The sequence below is a fragment of the Neophocaena asiaeorientalis genome, unplaced genomic scaffold (genome assembly GCF_003031525.2).
Source record: "Neophocaena asiaeorientalis asiaeorientalis breed wild unplaced genomic scaffold, Neophocaena_asiaeorientalis_V1.1 scaffold8, whole genome shotgun sequence".
Lineage (NCBI taxonomy): Eukaryota > Metazoa > Chordata > Mammalia > Artiodactyla > Phocoenidae > Neophocaena > Neophocaena asiaeorientalis.
In genome coordinates, this window is record NW_020175395.1 from 1,162,115 (window position 1) to 1,185,678 (window position 23,564).

The 23,564-nt window shown below is 43.5% G+C and overlaps 1 protein-coding gene across 1 annotated transcript in view; it reads right to left on the bottom strand.

Moving 5' to 3' along the window:
* GMDS (GDP-mannose 4,6-dehydratase) overlaps positions 1–23,564 on the bottom strand; it is a 399,795-nt gene that overhangs the window by 150,797 nt on the left and 225,434 nt on the right. The window lies entirely within an intron of this gene.

Sequence of the window (23,564 nt, forward strand, 5' to 3'; positions counted from 1 at the left end):
GGGGAATGAAATTATTTTAGGAACAACTATTCCTAAGTCATTCCTATTTTCATCTCATTTACAAAAAAGAAGGAATTCTTATGGGCTTCCTTTTTCATCTGAAAACTCTACATGATGTCCCAGGAGACAGAGAGAATCATAAAATCCCTAAAGAGGTGCCTCGGGAGTAGTTAGTTCTAGATAGCTAATAATGGATGGTTGAGAAAACAGAGAAAGCTCCGGAGCTTTTAATAAGAGCATCTTTCCAAGGATTACAACATCCCCACGAGACCCTTAAGAGCTTCAAGTGTAAGAGAAAAAATTCACTGGCCTTCCTTTAGAAAAGAAGTCTCTACTAACTTACACTCTTCAAATATGATTTAAAGCAAAAACTTCTTAAAAATGTTTCTTAGCACAGTCAACTAAACATAGAATTGTCCCATCCTAGTGTTCTCTAGTTGGAAACTGAAATATTGGGGGAAAGTCGCAGAATAAACTCCATTCATTGTTTAATACAATTAGTAATACTTGGTTTCATATAAAGAAATGTAGGGACTGGATTATAAATCATACTTGCTTCTTGAGAGCACATTTTGAAAATCTGGCATCACAAACATGGTGCATTGGTGCAGCTCCTGGCTCCGGGGCAACCTGAAGCCTGTCCCCCTTCTCGTGTTTCCATTTTCATGTCAGCAGATCTCACCTGTTGATAAGAACTAATACTGACCACAGAATTTTAAACCCAATCAGAATATCAGTTCCGGGGTAAGAGTCTGACTAAATCTACCTTGGCTACCAAGAGTTTCCAGCTCCCCAGGCCGGGAGGTTTCATTCCCTTCCTCACAGAGACAGGAATCTTCTCACAAAGGATAAGTACCCACTTCCAAAGGACCATGGCTAGAAGGGCTTTTTCTTCCTTCTAAAAGAAGGGTAACTTTTGGGATCAGAAAGACTGTCAGAACTTTACGACAAGTCTTGCAATGTTTTCAACATTAAGACCCAAGATAAGGGTACCCGGGAAAAAAAAGTGCAGCTGCCTTTGGAACATTCAGGGACCACCCAGGCTGCTCTCTCAAAGTCTGTCCATGTGCCACAGGGCTATTATGAAGACTTAAATGGTGTAAGACTCAACAATATAAAAGCTACTTAATGTCTATAGTTTTAAAGAACTCTCAAGTGGAAGATGAGCAGATTTAATTTGAAGGTATTTAATGTTTTTACCAAAAAATCTGTGTGTGTGTGTGTGTGTGTGTGTGTGTATTTCAAAGCTCACATACTGAAACAGTTCTGCTTTATAATTAGAATTATGATTCTAAATTTCATTATACAGAACCAATTAAACAACTGGTATTTATTTTATGACTTTGTAAAATTTCTTGACATTTCAGTTTCTGGATATTTCAGTTTCCAATGAAAAATGATAGGATGAACAGTTCTGTGTTTAGTTGACTCGTACTAAGAAAAAGAAAGGTGTTTATTTTAAATCAAATGTGAAAAAGCGAGTCACATTTGGGGACAATAGGACACATTCAATAAAACGTCATAAATTCTAAGACAAAACATACGCGATCATGCTACGAAATACCCGTCTGTAAGACGAAATGAATTCTGCTGTGGGTTAGACCCCCCAAGTGCGTACTACATCTCTTTCAACATAAAAAGCTGGGACTTGCTCTGTCTTGAAATGCTTTAGGATCATTTAAGACATTTTCCCCCAGTGCATATACTGCCTGCAGTAACAAAGCCATTCATCTAGTTAAAAATTTCCACGGTTCACCCCAGGTTTGAGGCAAGTTCAGAGCGTTAGTCCATCCCATAAATAATATGTTTAACCCACCAAGTGACCATGTGCAAATATATACAGAAAAAGTGAGACTTTCACAAAGTAAACATCAGATAACTATTTTTGGAAAAAAAAGTTATGGTGGAAAATCTCAGTGCCTTTGTTTTTGCTATTAAATTCTCAAATGAGGCTACTTGTGGTCTGGACTTACTGATCACACATGAAAAGGTACCTGGACAGAGGTGGCAGCCCTGCCCATGGGCTCGAAAGGAGACATTCACTCCACTTGGTGAGTAACACCATGGAATAATCCATTTCTTGGAAAACTAGGAGAAAATTAGCCTGAATTTTTGTTTGCCTTTCTCCTTTGTGATGACTCACATGCTTTGAACCCCGCTTTATTAAAAAGAGTCAGTAAGTTGGTCAAGTGAGATTTAAAAATATAGACCCACTCCCATTCATACAAGGTAAGGAACAAGCCTTTTTCCTTTCTTTCCTTTCTTTCTTTCTTCCTTTCTTTCTTTCTCCTTTCTTTCTTTTCTCTCTTTCCTTTCTTTCTTTCTTTCCTCCTTTCTTTCTTTCCCCTTTATTTTCTTTCTTTCTTTCCTCCTTCCTTCCTTTTTCCTTCCTTCTTTCTTCCCCCTTTCTTTTCTTTTCCTTCTTTCTTTCTTTCCTTTTCTTTCTTTCCTTCTTTCTTTCCTTCCTTCCGTCTTTCTTTCTTTCCTCCCTTCCTCCCTTCCTTCCTTCTCTCTCTCTTTCTTTCTTCCTTTCCTTTTTTCTTTCTAATGAAAAAGAACAGGAGCAGTAAAAGGCCAGGGTGAGTGTGCAGATAACTTCCTATTTAATTATTCAGCTCTTTGGATGGCCCCTTATTCTGATGTCCTCTCTCGCTTTTATTCTTGCAAATTTCACTCACGAGAAAACCCAGACTGGTAGAATATTGCAAAGCAGAGAGAAAAAGGAAGCACTTCAGTTGGTAAAAGCAGTCTGTGTATGACACAATACATTTCTGATCTCTGATACGTGGTGTCTGCTAGTAACACCGCTGTCTGCAAAGCAGAAGTCGCTGAGCAGAGGGCCTGCTGTCCCACGGGTACGGGCACTGAGCTGAGCGGAGGCCTGGCCTCCACATGACCCTGACCCTGACCTGACCGGTGAGGTGGCCGGGCAGGGCCGGCACTGGCAGAGAAGTAATCACTTACTCCCTGACCCTAACCCATCCCATAGTTCCGAGCACCTACTGTGTGCTCAGCTATGTTCTCGGCGGCATTTACGGGAATTCTGCCACACATACTAGCAGCTTTAATCATCTCCACTCATCACTACCATCTTAACAGAAATGGTATTTTTATGACGTCCTTCTAGACGAGGAAAGTGAGGTCCAAAGAGCTTATTTAGCTGTCCTAAATCACATCAACTAAGGACCAGGCTAGGGCTGCATCCCAGTTCTGTCTCATTTCAAAGCTCAGGAACTCCTGATGGCAATATTACAGGGATTCCACAAAGTACCACTGTTAGATTTATTCAGGTACATTAACCCTCTTCCAAAATACAGGTATCTGGGACTTCTCTGGTGGTGCAGTGGTTAAGAATCCGCCAGCCAATGCAGGGGACACGGGTTCAAGCCCTGGTCCGGGAAGATCCCACATGCCGCAGAGCAACTAAGCCCGTGCGCCACAACTACTGAGCCTGCGCTCTAGAGCCCGCGAGCCACAACTACTGAGCCCACGTGCCACAACTCTGAGCCCGCGCACCTACAGCCTGTGCTGCACAACAAGAGAAGTCACCGCAATGAAGAGTAGCCTCTGCTCGCCGCAACTAGAGAAAGCCTGTGCGCAGCAACGAAGACCCAACGCAGTCAAAAAAAAATTAATTAATTAATTAAAAAAATAAAAGACCTCCCCCCCGAAAATACAGGTATCCATAGAGGGAAGATGTCAGACTGCTATTGGTAATTCAAAACATGTGGCTGTGTTTTCTATTTTTTTATAACTTTAAAAGTAATACATTCTCATTGTAACAAATCAAAGAACACAGAAGTATATAAAGACTTTCTCCACCTCTTTCAAACAAAGTTGAATTCAACCCACTGACCAAGTCCGAATTTGGCATTTTTCTTTTCATACTGTTTTCTCTGCTCATGCTAACTGCAGCAAATAGATACACACAGACACTTTTTCTTTTTTTTAAGTTGCAGAAGCTTTTCTTTTTGTCTTTTGATCACAGGACGCTGCTTCCATGGGAGTTTCAATGGAGGAGGGGCAATAGGCTCTCGGGAGACCAGGGAAACTGCCCGAGGAAAGCAGGTCTGGTAAGATTATCAGAGTTATCATGTCATTAAGAAAACATCCTTCTCCTTCCTTCTGGAGCAGGATCTAGAAAGCCAGTCACTAATGAATTAGCCATGACCGCACTTAGGAGCAGCAGCAGGGCTATATACATGCTGGTGTCCACACACACCTGTGTCATCCACCGCTGCCCTGCACACACACACACACACACACACACACACACACACACACACACACGATGCTGCTGACGGCCTGCGACCTGCAACATGCCTTCCTGTTCCAGCACCAATGGGTCTGCATTTTCTTTCAACTTGGCAAGGTTAAAAAAGACTCGTCATAAGTGTGTAATGTCTTGAACCAAAATAGACTTCCTTAATGATTTGTTTTCTCCAATTTCACCACAAAATGTAATGCAGCCAACAAAAGAGCTATTCTTCCCTGCGTATAATAACATGTTATTCAACAATCATGTAAGAAAGCCTATACATGAGACTGCCAAGGATCTGAAATGGAGTTTCTAACTGAAATGTTTGGGAAGAAATCTTTTTTTTTATTTTTCAAGTTTCACTCCAAGGCTTTGAGTGAAGTGATATAAATATCTAGGAATATACAGTTTTGCTTTACTACTGTAACGTGTTTACAGAAGTAGTTATGGCTTACTTTGTAACATGGGCCACTGAAAACATCAACCATAAAAACATATACAAATACAAACGAGTTCTCAGCAGGTCATTTACTCTGTAGCAGAACCAAGCCCATTAACTGCTTCTGTCCCTGTGAGGGCAAACGGCTCCCCGTGAGGCCGCCTCGGGAGCACCGCTCGGCTTTCTGGGGAGCTCACAGCCCCTGCAGGCCATTCGCTGGGCGAAGAGAAGGGGGAGGGGAAAGGCCTGGTGGAGCCTAAAGGAGGTTATAATAAAATGAAGTCATGAGTTTCTTCCTTTCGTTTTTAAGGAGAATGCAAAAGAAAGAAAAATTATAATGCCGTAAAGAGCTAAGAAAAAGGGGAAAACGTGAAATCACTTGATTAAGTTTCCTGAAATATACACTTGGTCTTAAAATATGCCTCCTAGTCACTAGCCCAACAGAAAACTACAGAAGACGGGAAAGTGTAAAATCCCCATCTGAATGCACGTTAATGCAAATTCATGGTATAAATATGACAATGGATAACAATATCACCAAAAATCTTCTGGATCTGTTACATTTTTGGGAAACTTAACTGAGTATATGAAAATGTATTAGCCAAGAGAAAGCAGAGCTAATGAATTTTAAAAACTAGAATATCAAGGACAGATTATTGTAATGACTTAACTTTGAAATGACTCAAACTTAGGGTTTCTCTAAGTGAAAGTTTTCTCCCAAGTGAGAGAAGAAATGCTACCTGGGCGGTGGTGGTGGTGGGGGAAACAGTACAAGCACACACATGCATACACACACACATATACCCATAGACACACACAGATACACATACACACATATACACATACATATATACACAGACATATACCCATAGACACACATAGATACACACACATATACACAAACATACACACACACACATATACCCAGACACACATACACACACATATACCCAGACACACATACACACACACATACACATATATATACACACACATATACCCATAGACACACACAGATACACATACACACATATACACATACATATATACACAGACATATACCCATAGACACACACAGATACACATACACACAGATACACATACATATATACACAGACATATACCCATAGACACACATAGATACACACACAAACATACATACACACACATATACCCAGACACACATACACACACACATATATATACACACACATATACCCATACACACACACATATACACATACATATACACACACATACACATACACACATACACCCAGACACACATAGTTACACACACATGCACACACATATACACATACATATATACACACACATATACCCATACACACACACATATGTATATATATACACATACATACATATATATACACATACACACACATATACCCATAGACACACACAGATACACACACATATATATACTCACACATATAAACATATGCACACATACATATATACAGACACATACCAACAGACACACACACATATATACCCACATATACAAACACATGCATACACACACTCTATACACACATATACAACGCACATACACACATGAACACATATACCAACAGACACACAGATACACATGCACACACATATACACACACATATACCAAGACACACATAGATACACACATAGATATACCCACATATATAAGCACATGCATACCCACACTCTATACACATACATATACACATGCATAGACACACACACACACGCGTATATATATATACACATGCATATATACAAATGTATACACACATATACGTATACGCAGATTGTATATATACATGTAATACACAGGTGTATATACACACATATGCCCGTACACATATATATACACACACATTCACATCATGTATGTAGCACACACATATACATAGACACTAGATTATAAAAATCAGTGCACTCTGCGTTTTAGATTTCGGTGGGAAACCTGGGTTTAAATCCCAGATCTACTATGTGCCCCCCTTGTGATCCTGGGTAAGCCATTTCACCCTCCTTTGCCTCAGACTAAGGAGAGCACCACTCACCTACAGGGCTACTGAGACATAAAAAGTTACCACAGGCAAGGCCCAGGTGTCCTACCTCATCTGTAGCAGCTGCTGACGCTAGTAAACTCAAGAGAGAGCTAAACTCAATGGGCTTCAGCATTTCTTGTGGAAACTACCGGCTGTAACTTGTCACATCAGGAAAGCTTCATGGAAGAGGCCTGTTCCTTGAAGGATACTTCTTTCTAGCCGCTTAAAAATCGGCATGTTGGGTCAGGTTTCTCCACCAAGACAAGAAGATGACAGGCAGAAGCTGCGGGGGTCATGCTAACCTCACTGCTCCCTTGATCATGAAAACATACAATAAAGTAATATGGCGCATGCCGGCGACCTTCATGCTGAGCAGAAACCACTCCTGCCATTTAGAGTGTTTCCTTTGGCGAACCACGTACGTCAGACGAAAGCTTCCGTCCGGCACTAACACAAAAGCCCTCTGACAACATAGCCATCATCCAACGGAACTGTGTACCTCCTAGTCTGCTGCTACCGTCTACAAGCCATCATCCCACGAAACTGTGTACCTCCTAGTCTGCTGTTACCGTCTACAAGACACCATCCCACGAAACTGTGTACCTCCTAGTCTGCTGTTACCGTCTACAAGACACCATCCCACGAAACTGTGTACCTCCTAGTCTGCTGTTACCGTCTTCAAGACACCATCCAACGAAACTGTGTACCTCCTAGTCTGCTGCTACCGTCTATAAGCCATCTATCTTGACTCAGCAGTAGTGAAATGAAACTCACATGCTTGAAAACGTATTTAGCATACATTTTAAGTGGGGAGAAAGAACTCAGGGTGATATCTGCTATGCATGCATTACTGAAAGATGTATGAACTTTATCATGAAAAAATAAAAGGTGGATAAAGAATCCCTTGGTAATCAAAACGTACACATAAAAAGTATTGGATATCAAAATCCAATGAAAAATTTTCCCCCTTTGGCAGTCAAACAAAAATTCCAGGAAAATAGTTTAACCTCCCTTCACAAAGTTCAAATGTAGCTATTGGTTATTAACTTGCTAATGTAAGAGATAATATTCTGGTATAGATATCTGACCAATAATTGCTTATATGCCCTATAAAGTTTAGAATTTTTTTGCATTAAATATATTTAATATGCAATTATTATCATAACAGTCCAACAGCTATTTACTGTACATAATTCTATTCAGATGTATTATAATCTCCTAGAATTCTGCATATTTAAATTTTAATGTAGACCATTCACCTAGAGGGATAAGAGGTGCTCGTAATTATTTTTAAGAGAGAAGAATGTTTTAAAGAAGCGGAAAACACGTATACATTGAAGAATAAGTTCATTTAGTTTCTAGAATTCTGATAAGCCCTGTAATTGACACGATGCTCTGCAACATAAAGTCTCAGCTTTAAAAAACGATCACGCATGCGCCTAGATTCATCTTTTACAGATTCCAAGCATCGAGGAGGATTCCATGCCTGTAAGCCCGAAGAACACTCTGGCTGGTCACTAAGCTGCTCGGCACACGTGGATGAGGGCCTCAGCTGGGGACCTGGCCCTGGGATCCTAGCTCAGACCCCATGGTCATTAAGTCGCTTTGTGATTTCAGTGAAGTCCCAGAGCCCTAGGTTCCAAATAGGAATTTACCAAAACAGTCGTGGAAAGTACTGGCAGAATGGTCCTCCTGTGTCTTCTGGTACGTGGGCTCTGCACATGGACATACATATCACACCCAATTACAGCATCCCAGAGTGAGGGGGAGTCTAGAGAGAGGCAATTACTACAGCAAACGAGACAGGAAACATCCTCTTTCATCGCTCAAGGAAACAGAAATTGTTCCTTGTCTCCCAGCAAACATGGGAAAACTCTCTAGCATTTCAGCAGTTAGGGGGTCTCCCCGGAGGTGTGGAGAAGAAGGCCACGTTAAATCCTGCTGAGCTGGCAGCCCTCGGGGCTCCTTCTTAGCAGGGCTGCCTGGGGCCAAAAAAATAGGAGACTTGGTGGGAAAGTAAAAGAGGTAATTGTTCGCATTCCAAACGTTTTAATATATAAACTGTGTAACCATCACTCATGAGTAGCGCAGCTGCTAACAATTTCTCTCTTTTTTTTTTTTTTCCCCAGGATAGAATTCATGCTGAAGCCAAGAGATGTTTCTCTAGTGAATGATACTTTGAAACTCGGGTCAAAACAGAACTGTGACATAATAAATTTTTAAGAAGTCAGGAAAGCTTGTAGTCTGAAATGTGAAGGAAGCCCCAGTTTTTACCCCAATTACGAAGGACCTTGTCTGTTTCAGCGCCCAGGACAGCGCCGGCTCAGTCCGGAGGGAGGGGCTGCTTCCTGCACACATCTGTTTCCAGCGCGAGGCTGGTATGCAAACTATTGTCCATTGGAAGTGTGTGGGGTAACGTCTGCCAGGGTTAAAGGCTGGGTCAATCTGATCAAGAAGCTAAAATTAGCTTCTGTGTGTTTTCCTGAAAAGAAAAAAAAATACTGTAAAGCTCTTTGTTTTCCTTCAAGGGCTGTTCTCAGATTTCAGTTTCTGGTGTGTAAACTACCAGGAAACAGACGGCTCTGACAAGTGACTTCTTGTTTGCTGCCTTATGCGTTATGAAACCCCGTGACAGTTTACCTGAGCTGAAGGACGCTTGCAAAAAGTAAGCCTTCCGACCCAATTCACATTTTCCCATTTAAAAGTATTAGTGTTATGAAATTATTCAGAGTGAATGCATTTGGAAATTCAAAACCAGAACTATATTTTAAAATATGTGATGGTTTGGCAAAGCCCAAACATATTAAGAAACTCATCATTCTGAGAAGTATTGGGGTGAGTTCTAGGTCACAGATTACTGGTAGTCTTGACAGGGCTCTGATTATTTTCATAGGAAGTGAGTTCCTGAAGACAAAAAAGAGGGGGAAACATTCACATCAGAACTCCACGCCAGAAATAATTTGACAAACTCAAAGACCAGAAAGGAATCATAGAGACAAAACAGGCAGTCATGAGATAATTCAAGACCAACATCAATATGCTTTTAGGCTTAATAGTTAATGTTCACATATATGGGAGACAGGAAAAAAGGAGAAAGAGAATTCTTGGTTATGTTTCAGACTTTGTGATCAAGGCAGAAATAAACCCAAAGCAGAAGCACGTCTGAGATTTATTTACACCCTCAGAGATTTGCTTTTTCTTATAATGGGTAAGTCAGATTACAATGATCTATTTTTGCTTCAGCAAAATACCTCTTTAATATTTTAACTACTTAAATATTATTAATTAAAAATAATACAATGAAATGTGATTTTAAAAAGAGCTATAATGTAACAAGTATTTTTGGGTGTATGTGTTTTACTACAGTTAAATACTTTCCTGTTAAAGCGACGTCTGAGAGAAGACATAAACAGCTTTTCCCCCAAACACAAAATGGTATAAAAAATACCTCAACCAACATGAAAATACTGTGTATTTGGGTCATTTACACCACAGGATTTCCTTTTTTCTAAACATCCTCCCAATTTCAGTGGCTCTTTAAATTTAGAGCTCATTAAGAAGATTTGGATCGCATACCAGAAGTATGTAAAATATTTGGCAAAACTCACTTATATATAAAATTTACTTATTTGTAAAATATATATAAAATTACCTAATTTTTATATTTAAATGCCCTCTAGAACTCTACGTAGAATGACAGGTACCTACTAAATGTTTTATTATTTTTCTTGGGTCAGAAATTACTGGGGAAAACACCCATTATACATTTTGACGTTAATAAAATTCTATATTATCCCTATTTTCTCACTACCCACACTTCAGTTTAAAACCAACCCTCTTTTCACAGTTCTTTTTTTTAAACGGGTATCGTAATATTAAACTGTATACAATAGCTGTCTGTCGATCCATCAAACCTTGAAGTCTCTGAGTAAGCCTTCCTAACTGTATCATCTTAAGCGTAGCTGACGCCACCTGGTCTTCAGGGTCCCTAAGTCGTCTCCCGACCTCGCCTCCCGTCTGCTCCACCCCCTGGGGATTCCCCTCCCCCCCGCTCGCCCCCGGATTTGGCATCTCCTGAAGCTATGACCTGATCTTCCTTCCTTTCCTTTTCCACATACTGCTTTTCAGGAAACTCATCACAGATACGGCTTCAGACAGCCCTGTTTTAGCATAGGTGCGTGGATGGCCATCGGGGGTGCGTTAGCCTCCGTGATCAGGTTAGGATGTATGACACAGCGACTCCACGCTGAGGCAAACCCACGCGCCGCTTCCACGCCAGCACGGCCATGCCCAGCTGCATCACCAGCGCCTCAAACCCAAGCCCACCTGGTCACCTGCCGTCTCCCGGAAAGCTGCTTCTCCTACGTGCCTCACGCGCTGATGATGCTACCAAACCCCGCGCCTCTGAGACCCCCTCCTTCGAAAGGTGTCAATTAGCTGCCCATCCAAGACGGCCTGTCGCACGAGCCCGGGTCTGTGGCCCCGTCCTCTTCCACTCAAAGGCAGCAACATGCAGGAGGCCCCGGGGCCGCGCCCGCGGCCGAGAGAACCCAGGTACTCGCCTGTGCGGCGCCCACGGCATCTTTCCGAGTCACCCCTGCCCCTGTCAGGCCCAGCCCAGCACGGGCTCCCCGGTAGCCGTGTTCAGTAGCTGAACGCGCCACCTGACAGCCTCGTTCTCAAGTGGGGATGAGTTCAACAGCCGGGATGTGAGGATTAAATGGAATAATGTATGTCACACGCCTGGTACATCGTAACGCTCAGTCTTTGCGGCTATTATGTGAACATCCCCGCACTGATATAGTGCTTCTGTTCTCCTCCACCTTCTGCCTTGGACTCTGGGGCTGTGCACTTGCTGCCTTCTCACCTCCTAAACGAGATTTCAGAAGGAGGGGGCAGTCATTATTGCATTAAATCACTTCCAGCACCTAGCACAGTGCCTTACATATCCTAGGTGTTTACTAAATACTTTGTCTTTCTGAAGTCACTTTTTCTTGGGCCAGAAATTACAGAGGTGGAGGAGGGAGGGAGGGGAACCACACAGGGCTTTTTTAAACTTGTTTTAAACATCTAAATCCTTTACAGTAAGTCCCCTACATAGGAACAAGTTCCATTCCAAGAGCACCTTCGTCAAGTCCAATTTGTTCGTAAGTCCAACAAAGCTAGCCTAGGTGCCCAACTAACAGAACTGGCTATATGGCACCGTACTATAACAGGCTTATAATAGCTTTCACACAAATAATATGTACATAAAAAACAAACACGAAAACTTAAAAAAGCATTTTTACCCTTGCAGCACAGCACCGTGAAAAGTACACTAGCACAGCACAACAGCTGGCGCCCAGGGGCTGGCACGCACGTTTGCATCTTTGAAAGTTCGCAACTAACTGGAAGGTTCGTGTGTAGGGGACGTACTGGGCTTGCAAAGAAATCAATTCCCTGTAGGAGTCAGTTGCGTTCAGGCTGCGATGGGGCACAGTGCCTGAGGATGCAAGACCCACAGCTAAGAACGTTCCCGACGAAGTTTAACTACAGAGTGTCCTTCAAAATATCAGACTCCGTGAGACTGTAGCAGACACGGCAAACCTAAACATGTCACAAAACATAACTTTAAAAAATGTACCAGACCAAATGTATTACAACACTCAAGGTTCGCAAAATAGCAGACAAATAAATTAAAAGTTGGCTTAATTAAGCTATGTTGAATAAGTACAGCCAGTCTAGTTTGGAGAACTGGTTCAAATATCTGTAGTCAGAGGACTGTGGAGTATTTGTCAGTAGAACGCCTAAGGGGTCTGATGTATATATAGATACAACATTTGAATCAGCAAATTGTTTTTGTACAAGTAGAGGCTCCTAAAATTATGTTAAATGCTTAAAAGTTTGGTGTAGGTAGCATCATCTTCACTTTGCTTAAACTGTTAATATGCTAAGCAAATCCTTTCTACAGGTATTGTAAAGGTATAGTTATGAAGCCAAATTACTGAGGCAAGTTAAAATAACCTGACTTTAATTCAACACACCTGGTTACTTTTCAATTCTGAAGTCTTATCCAGAATGACCTAAGCCCCCTTATAAGCTTCAAGTTGCTATCTGAAATGATTTCACATCAGCAGCCCTGGGACAGTGCTGGAGTGGAGTTAGGGGCCCTGTGCAGTCAGAAATGCACGTGTAACTTTACAGTTGGCGCTCTGTACCCACAGGTACTTTGTACAGGCGGTTCCTCGTCTGCGGATTCAGTCATCCTTGGATGGGGTAGCACTGCAGTATTTACTAAGAAATCCTTACAATAAGTGGCCGTGTTGTTCAAGGGTCAATTGCATGTATAAAATGACGAATTTGTACAGTGATTATTTCTTATAATTTAACAAATAGCTACTGAATACACATTAACTTCAAGGCACTACATCATATGTTTGGAAAAGAGTCCTAAGGCAGAATCTCTGACTTCAACAATCTGTAAATCAGTTTTATTAAAAGGTAAGGATTTGTTCCATTGCTTCAACCCCCACTGGCTGAAACGGCTTCCAGGGGATCCAAAGGAACTGCCTCTGTAGTTTCTGATACTCAGAGACAAGCACATGTTCAGGAACTGAGAAAGCCACTGTGCTTGCTCAGGCTAAGACACAGGCTCAGGAAAGACCTGACAAGACCTTAATCTTTTTCACCTCAGGATGATCCCTGGCACAGACGCACCCATCAACGATAAAAACGAAACAAAACAAAAGCAAACCCTGGGAAGCAGGAGAATCTGATTTCCAGAGTTAACTTTTATCCAATTCGAATGTCAAGTTTTCGACCACAAAAAAGAAATAGGAAAGTATGACCTGCTCAAAGGAATAAAATAAATCCAGAGAAAACATACCTGAGGAGGCTTAGACTTTGGACTTAACTAAACAACTGTACAAAAAACACGCTCAAAGGGCTACACAACGAAGTCAGGAAAATGACAGAGGCTCGATAAAGAGACAGAAATTATAAGAAGGAACTATAAAGAAATTTTGGAGCTGAGAAGTAAACAAAATGAAAAATACAATAGAAGGGTTCAAAAGCAGATGCGGGCAAGCAGAAGAATCAGCGAACGTGAAGATAAGAAATGTGAAATTATTGAGTCTAAGGAACAGAAAGGAAAAAAATGAAGAAAAGTGAACAGGGCCTAAGGGACAAGTGGGACAACATTGAGCAGAGCAACATACACACTGTGCAAGTTCCAGGAGGAGCAGAGCGAGTACTTGAAGAACTGACGGCTGACAGCGTCCAAGTTTGATAAAAGACACGATTCTACAAATCAAAGAAGCTAGACAAACAAGTGGGAAAAACCCAAAGAGATCTACACTAAGACCATGTAATCAAACTGTCAAAAAATTAAGACAAAGAGAGAATCTTTGAGAGATAAATTAGCTCAGGATTAATATACACACTACTATATATAAAACAGGTAAACAACAGTACCTGCTGTACAGCACAGGGAACCCATATTCAGCATCTTGTAATAACCTGCAATGGAAAAGAATCTGAAATAGAGTGTATATATGTGTGTGTGATTTTATATTTTTATATATATATATATATACACACACACACATCACTTTGCTGTACACTTGAAACTAACACAACATTGTAAATTAACTATACTTCAATTTAAAAAATTGAACAGGTAAAAATAGCAATACAATTGCAAATTACTAACATCTATCAGCTTTCAAATCATTAAAAAGAGAGAGAGAGAGTCTTGAAAGCAGCCAGAGAGAAGAATCTCATCAGACACAAGGGGTCCTCAAAGAAGATGTCAGCCAATTTCCCAACAGAAATCTTAGAGGCCAGAAGAGCCACTGGTTGATACATTCAAAGTGCTGAAAGAAAAACACTGTCAAATGAGAATTCTATATGCAGCAAAACTGTCCTTCAAAAATGAGGAAGAAATTAAGACTCCCCAGATAAAAGCTAAGAAGGTAAAGGAAGCTAGACAGTAACTCAAAGCCATATGAAGACATGAGGAGCCCCAGTAAAGGTGGCCACAGAGACGTTACAAAGCTAGTGTTATCGTAATTTTGCTTGGTAACTCTGCCTTTCATTTTCTACATTATTTAAAAGGCAAGTGTATGAAAAACTACTTAGTAATCTATGGTATTGGGCACACAGAGTATAAAGATGTAATCCGTGACATCAATAACAGCAAGAGCTGTAGTAAAGTTAAGTTGGTATACATTCAATCAGATTATTGTAACTTTAGGATTTTAAGTGTAATCCACATGGTAACTACAAAGAAAGTATCTATAGAATGTACACAAAAGGCAATGAGAAGGGAAAAGGTGAGGATTTGGTTCCAGTTCTGCCATTTACTAACACGTAGCCCCAGGCTGCCCACTTAACCTTTCGGAATCTTAGTTTCCTTATTTATAATTAGGGCTAATACCACGTGCCCTGACTATTTCAGAGTCAGAGTGAGGAACAAATGATCTAATGTAAGTAAAACACTTGAGTAAACGAACTTTCCGTAAAGAACCTGGGTGAGTGATGAGAACATACACTTTATGTGAACTGACACGGAGCTGCCTGCACCTGCATTCCTGACGTCTGTAGTATCCATGGTCCCGTCCCCACACTGTCTTTATATATAAAAGAGGATGATGTGGGCCCCTGGCCATTTTCCGCTCCATCTACAAATAACAGTATTTCATGAGTGGAAGGATATTCTCATGTTCTAATTAGTAAAGACAGATCAATTTTTAGTTATGTGGACCTCATGGTAGTAGCTCAGGAATCTCCACGTACCATTTGAATGCATATCTCAAAAGAAGATAAAGTATTAATTCACGTCCTTGGTCCAGCCTTTGGCGCAGCTGTGTAATAATGAGGTACCCCTCAGAAGGACCACTTTCGACCAAGGAGTTACATACCTCCAGTGGGATGCAATTAGTTCTTAGATGACCCACAAGAAATTGGTTACCATTAATACCACTGAAGTTTACAAATGATTAAAAACCCAAACCTGAACATATTCGGGGCCACCCACACACCCGGATACAGTCTCTTGAGCCCAGGAGGAAGCAGATGCCCCCTAACCTTGCCTGTAGGGGGTACCCTTCCTGAGATGCCTTTAGAGATCTACACAGGACCCCACATCACAACGACCAGGTGAATAAAGGGGCCAAATGACTGACAGCCTCCAGTATAATGAAAACAGCTGCAAGTGAGTCAGGGATCTGTAGCAAAATTAAAGACATTTTAGCGAAACCAACGTAATGATACAAATAACTAAGCTTTTTTTCTTTTTTCCAGATGAGTACCAAACACCAAGGTCCCGGGTAGGAGAGATGGGGACCAAAACCTCCAGTGCAGGTGAGCACTGCTTTCAGCACATCTAACAACAGACGCCACGCTCTCCTTCTGTCCACTCGCACCTGCGAGTTCTCACCATCAAGGCAGGAACATCTGTTCCCGTTCCACCCTCACAAATGAGTCACCCGTGGTTTGTCACAGCGTCACCCTAAACACTGGCAGCCATACATCCAGCTTGCATCGTAACAGCCGTGCGGACAGCGGTGCTCTGTGCAGAGCCAGGGATGTGCCCTGAGAACACTTCCTCCGCTAAGTCTCCGGGGCGGCACATGAGGCCTGAGCCTCTCAAGACGAACCGTGCTAGCATTAAAGCCAAAGGGGGTATCATGCCTGGAGTTTGCTTAAGAACAAGACAGGCTGAGAGCAGTGGGTCAGAGTATAGATTAAACAAGATGGAGCCCAACTTGATAAACGGTGGCGGCTGGCTGAGGGGTACTTATGTCATACTGCCTAATGTTATACGTTTAAAATTGTCTCAGATGAAAAGTTTTAAAAAGTTAATTCTCTTTTAGTCTGGTACATATTTGGACCACGGCTATCTCAGCTTTCTGTTTTTCCAACAGGTTTTATTTAGAAAGTGATAACCCTTATATCTTCCGTCGTCTTACTCCTTTTATCTGTTGTTTGAAGGATTCTTCTTACAACTGACCGAGTCTCTTCTCGTCTGTACCGGTCACGGCTAAGACCAGGCCTCTCTCCACTGGATGCCTGTGTTGGGTCTACCGCTTACTGAATCACAGTTTCTCTCTGGGGCTCTCTCTCATCTCACGGGAGTTGCAGGAGAGGGATGTCTCAGAATGGACCTTAGTCTTACTAATGATTGACACCGTGTCTGGGTAAGAAAACCTCGATTAGGAAGAATTGTCCTCAGAGTTCTGAAGGTCTCGCTCATCTCTGCTTCAGTGCCCGCTGTTGCTGACAGGACATCCAATGTGACTCTGATTCTCGTTAGGTTGTGGGTGTCCCGTATTTACTTCTCTAGAAGCGTCTTAGATCTTCTCTTTATTCTTGGTCTTCTGGAACTTGACAACAGTGAGTGTGTGTGACAGTCCTTCTTCCTGATCATCCTTCTACGGGCCTCTCAACCCAAAGCCTCTCTTAAAGTTCTGGGAATTTTTCTCTATTGACTTTTGGTCGGAAGTTGGACCTCCCAGAATTATCCCTTAGGCCTTTTGCTTGTTTTCCCATATTTTCTGTTTCTTCATCTTTTTGTATTATACCCTGGAATAGTTTTAGTTTTCTCTACCCACCTTTTATTGACAAAATTATTTTAGCAATTATATTTTTAATATCCAAGCACTCTCTCTTGTCCTCTGATTGTTGCTTTTTTTGTAGATTCAAGTCTCATTTTGCGAAGGTGGTGTCTTCCTGAGTCTCTGTGGATACTAAGTAGAAATGAAGGAAGGGGAAAGGCAAAAGTTAGGTCTGTAAAGGAAGCTGGGCCTACTGACAGGTGAACTCTTCTTCGAGGGGAGTCAGCTATTCTACTGAGGGTCCCCAAAGACCAGAAATAAGGCTTAGGGAACCCAGACTACCTCAGCTATGCTGGTTCTACCCAGAGAGCTTGTTCAGGTCCTGTAGAGAAAAGTGTTCTGATTTTACAGGGCACAGGCAGGCACGTCCAGGCGTAGCACATATGGACCCTTAGTTAACTCCCAGGCCCGTCAGTGTCTGAGACGCGTGTCCACTCTACCACAGAGGCTCCCCGGCCTGCCGGGCAGACAGGCTACTACCCCCACGGTCTTCGAGGCCCTTGATCCTCAACCTGTGGTCCTCAGATCAGCAGCGTCCGTGTCACCTGTGAACCTTGTCAGAAATGCAGACTCTCAGCCCCACCTGAGAGCAGGCGCAGGACAGAGCTCAGAGGACTCACACGCAGGTCAGAGTCCAGAAGTGCTGTTTAAACCACAGTCTCTTCTATTCCACTTGGTTCTCGGTCCGGTCTGTATTCCGAAATCAGGTCAAACCCCTCATCTGCTCTTCCTTTTGCTGTTACAAGTATGTAAATCTTTCCTCCTTTTACCATCTTTCTAATGGGGCCTAAGCTGGTGGTAGAAACAAGCCCACATGTTCACTCCACTTTCAGAAATGTAATAAGTTTGTGAAAACTAACGTGTTGCAGGGTTTTGCTGGAGCTGAGTGAAGACGGGGTGCATAACAGAGAAACTCCTTAGAGGGCACTTTTTATCTGCAGCATTTTGCCCCTAGGGTTGAAGTGATGACCTTTTTGTCCTGAAGGACATGCAAATGCTATCAAGCCTGTGCACAGAAGACCAGCACCACCTGCCAGGACTCCCGCTGCAGGGGATGGAGACCTTGGGGTGGGAAAGGAAGGCAGTGAGGGGGCCCAAGACCCTCTGCCCTTAAAGCCGGCCGGCCACGCGGACGTCAGCCTGACTGTGAACGCCCAGTAGGAAGCCTAACAAAGGGGCTCTGCGGAGAAAGGGCACTTACAACCCCGCTAAGGCAAAGTTCACCTTTCATTTCTCCCTTTAAGCTGCATTTACTTGAATGTGGGTCGAAGCAGGCGTGGCCGCGTGAAGCCCGCGGTGCCCCTTGCTGAGCTGGGCCCCCGCGGCCACTGCCAAGTCCCACGTTCACCCGCAGGATGCGTGGCCACTCGAGGAAGGAAGTCTTGGGCTCCTGAAGACCAGCAGCCCCGAGTGAAGCACTGTCGGCCCTGGGCCTCTGATCACCCACACAAAGGGTGGAAAATTGCCGGCCCGCTGGCCCTCTGTCCAGCTCGGCCGCAGCGCAGCCCGCGGAGGCCCCCCTTCTCTGCAGCTGGCGCCCTGAGGGGCAGGGGTGGCAGGGAGCTTTAGGCACCTTAATCAGCGGGGCACCTCCCGCCGGGCTTCCCGGCCCAAACTGCACGTGTCAGCGACCCCAGAGAAGGGGAGACCCCGGATCCCACCGCAGGCATCAGGCCTCCTCCGCCTTCGCAAGGAAAGCTCATCTCGGGGGTGTCAGGATAAAACACGACGAGCGCCAGAGAACCCCGCCTCACGGCACAGGGAGAGGGGGACGCCATCGTAGGGACTCTATAAGGCGAAACCTGCGTCCCGAAGGCCGCCCTGAAACCACTTGCTTTGTGAGTTTCTTCCTCTCCCTCTCCTCGCCTTCCTGAGGGAACATAACGCAATATGATTCAACGTAAATTACTTGAGAGAGAAATGTTTAGGCTCATGACAAATCTGGGCCGAAAACAAACTTCACACATATTTTGGATGACCTCGTTCTGGCAGCAAAAGGAGAAAACTGTAACCAAGGTTGTTTACAGTTTTCAGATGCAAGGGCAGTGGGCTGAAGACTCTTCATTATTCAAGAGTAAGGTCATTTATGGAGGCAGAAGTTAGCACCAGCCCAAGTTGCTCATTAAATAAACAGAGTGAATTAAGAGGTAGTTGCTTAGCTTTTCTGTATTCCTAGTCAACGTGCACGTGGGAAATACGCTCTCCTTCAAATCATTCTGTGTCCATTCCTGCAGAACCCCAGTAATCCTGCCGGTCAGAAAACAGAGACCTGTGCATACACGCACGATGGGGGCATCAGGCCGGGCTTAGGTTTCAGAGAAAATTTATTACAAATTTAAAGACATTATTAAGGGTTAATATTTTAAAATCTAGTAGTTAAAGTTGAAAAGGGGAAAGTTACTGATTTGCAGGTTAAAATGTTTGGCATGCTTTGAAATGCAACCAACTCTACCTAATTTCATCACATAGGAAGAAAATGAAAGATACTGAATACGGTTTCATTAGGGGTCCACTGAAGGTTTAAAAACATGTAAACCTAAGGTTTAAAAGGTTTAAAAACCTAAAAGAGAGTCCATTTAAAATGTCTGCGTTTGTGGAAAAAAATTGGGTGATTTCAAGACACTAATTTCCATCAGCAGAAGGGTTAGGACCCAGGGTGCCGCACTGCCCCGAGCGGGTCCCCTGCCCATGGCCCAGTTGGAACCCATCTCTTCCTGGAGCGTGACATCTGTGTGGATAGTCAGTGACTCCCTCTTTCGTTAAACACTAAAACACAACACACCCTTTATGCACAGGGCTTTTGGGAGATTTGGTTTAGACACTGGCCTGCATTCGGTTTTTAATACACTTGTAATTTGAATACAAGATTCCACTACCCCTACAGAGAATGACTGAAAGGCAACTTCCTGTTGAGCTGTCCCATCCGCAGTAATCCCAGAATGACTCATTTATTTTTGGCAGATACCGCATTCCTACCGTGAGGATCTCAGGCTTAACGAGGCGTATCCCGAGCTGCCCTCGTCCAGCCCTGACCCCCCACAACCCGTCCCCACCTCCCCCAAGCGGGCAGCCATGGGGACATTCTCCTGCCCTCACCTGCCTGGTCAACACTACACTGTGCACGCCGCTCTGACCTTGCTCTTTCTTCTGAACACATCTTAAGAGGTGTTTTCACTTCGTGGAGATCGTTCTTACTCTTTGCTACAGCTGCAAGCCAACCACACTGTAGATTTATCGTAATTCGTTTAACTGTTTTAAGTTAGGTATTAATTAGTTCTCTATGGATGGGCCTAGGCTTCCCCGCACGCCCGCTCCTTAAAAGACAACTGTTTGGGGTTTTAAAATCTTGCCTTGATTCTTTTCCACGGCTCTAACTAGGTGTAGCGGATCACTTGAGTCATTTTTTGGTCCTTGAGTTTGATCCAAAATCAACGTCTGTCGTCTATCTATTGTCAACAATGCTGTATTCTATTTTAAATTTTTATATTTTCAGCACGCATTTACTGAACATCTACTACTCTATGTCTAGCCCTTGGTATCCACTAGGTGTCAAGTGAGGTGGGGGGGGTGAGGGTGCGAGGAGGTGATTTTAAAACATCACCAGAGGGCTTCCCTGGTGGCGCAGTGGTGGAGAGTCCGCCTGCCGATGCAGGGGACGCGGGTTCGTGCCCCGGTCCGGGAAGATCCCACGTGCCGCGGAGCGGCTGGGCCCGTGAGTCATGGCCGCTGAGCCTGCGCGTCTGGAGCCTGTGCTCCGCAACGGGAGAGGCCACAACGGTGAGAGGCCCGCGTACCGCAAAAAAACAACAAAAAAAACCCAACAACGTCACCAATGTGCCTTAGGGGCTTATAATGCCGTTACTGAGACAAGCCACAGAGACAGACAGCTCAGAAAGGGCACAAAGCAGTGTATGCCCAGGTGTCAAAAGAGCAGTTGTGTGAGCTTAGATGTTTCTATAGGTGAGTCAGTAAAAAAACCTTTTAAATTATTTAAGATAGCAGGTGTTTTAGCCAGAAATATCTGCGTTCCCACGTAGACTCTGTCACTAGACTGCATGGCCCAGGGCAGCTGCTCCGAGCCTGTTTCTTTGCCTACACGGAGAGGTCTTCCTCCTGCTTCATGGGACGGCTACGAAGGGTGAACGAGACCACGCACGTCACAGCCCCAGAGATGATGCCCCGGGCGGGGTTGGGGGAGGACAGAGCCCTTCCTGGCCTCTGGCAGAAGGACGGCCTACTGGCCAGAAGGAGAGAGAAGGAGGTGATCCGGGGGTGAGCAGGCAGAGCCCAGAACTGGTGCCGGGTCGGGGAGACTCTGGCAGAGAAGGTCTCCTTGGGGATGGGACGCATGGAGCCAGCCTGGTGGACAGCACACGGGGACAGGCCTGTCTGAGTCCAGAGCCGCGGCAGAAGGAAACTGTGGAGGGGAATTACGGTTGCATCCTCTGGGGGAGGCAGAGCGGGGTTGTTATGTCAAACTCTGGGAATCTTTACCCTGCTTTACAGAAAATTACGTGAAACATAGGTGAAATCAAAGGAGATACGTTCCTATGAAATAATCAGAGGTTTGATGAATCAACTATTTGATAAGTTCTTAGACTCTTTGTATTTCTAATTCAAATAGTAAGTGCAGGTAAATGGACATAAATATTAACTGAATCATTAATTGTATTAAGCCATGAATAAAATTACACGTAGCAGGTGCTTTTTGATTACAATTCCCTTTTCTTTGGCCACGCCGTACGGCATGTGGGGTCTTAGTTCTCTGACCAGGGATCAAACCCGTGCCCCCTGTACTGGAAGCACCGAGTCTTAACCACTGGACTGCCAGGGAAGACACAACAATTCTTAGAGATACCAATTCGGTAAGAGTAAAAAATAACTGTCAATTTAATGTCCCAGAGGGTCGCTGGGGATTTTTTTCATCTGCTTCTTTCTTTGTACATATTTCTTGATCCCCTAGTGTCTTATCACCTCTAACAGATACACGTCCTCTTTTCCAAGTGGTTCTGTCGTATCACTGAAAGAAGAACGCCTAACCCTGGGCTCAGATTTTGACATATGAAATCCAGCAGGGACCAGACTGAAGGCTCACAGATCAGTGAGCGTAAGTAACCGCAACTCCACCAACTTAACAACGGTTACACTGTTTCACTAAACTCAGAGGGACATCTGCATTGCTGCTTCCAATTTGCATTTATCGTTACATGTCTGTCAGTATTTTCTATGATGCTACTGAGTAAAGACAGTTTGTTTCACTGAATCTGAAAGCATTTGAAGAGCGCTGCTGGGTATTTCGTGATGAAGTAGCTAAGGGCCTGCGTTAGTAAAATAAAACTTACTATTTCAGTTTTCAGGAAAATACTCTTAATATGAAAAGAACCTATAAAAGGGAGATCGGTAAAAGTGGTCAGTACAGAGGTCACGTTAACCTGTGTCTCCTTGAGAATTCTGTGAAGTTCTGCCTCTTCTTATAAAATTCTGTGGACGCTTGCAAATCCCTTTCTTCTGCAGCCCAGGGCTCATTCAGCAGAGAGGACACCTGAATTACATAAATCTCATGACAAAGTTACATTTCTGTGCAGAGCGAGGCTTGTCAGGAAAAAGGTAATGAAGAAGAATAGCTTAGACGGAGGGATTTAATGATATCCAGCTGCTACTCTATGTCGCTTGCTGATAAGACCTTGTTTTAAGTTTACAATAGAGAAAGTTTGGGAAAAGGCTAAAACTTCCTCTACGGGAAGTGCAAGTCTTTACATTTCGCTTGTTCAATTTCCCCTAACCCTTGCGGTTATGTTCACACAAGGTTTAATTTTCAGAATGTTCAAATGTGTCACCCAAGGCTTTACAAATAAAATTTAAATCGCATCTAAAAGTGTAGCGTGCTGCACCTTAGGGAAAAGACACTTAACCTATGTGGGCTCACCACATGTTCAGAGACAGCACAGATGGTTAAATGTTTACTACAATTGTCCGCCACGATCGTGCTGATTTTTCTGCACTTACACAAGGGCAGGGGGTGGGTGAAGAGGGACCGCTCTTTCCCAAGGTGGGGGTGGGGACACAGCCATTTCTTCATAACACAGAGTACGTTACCATAAAATTTGACAAATGCAATCTCTGAAGAACGTTAAAACCTAAGCCAACTGCACTATACTGAGGACTCACATTCCAACACGACGTGATGACCTGGCTTCCTGATCTGTTATTACGGGTGCCGACC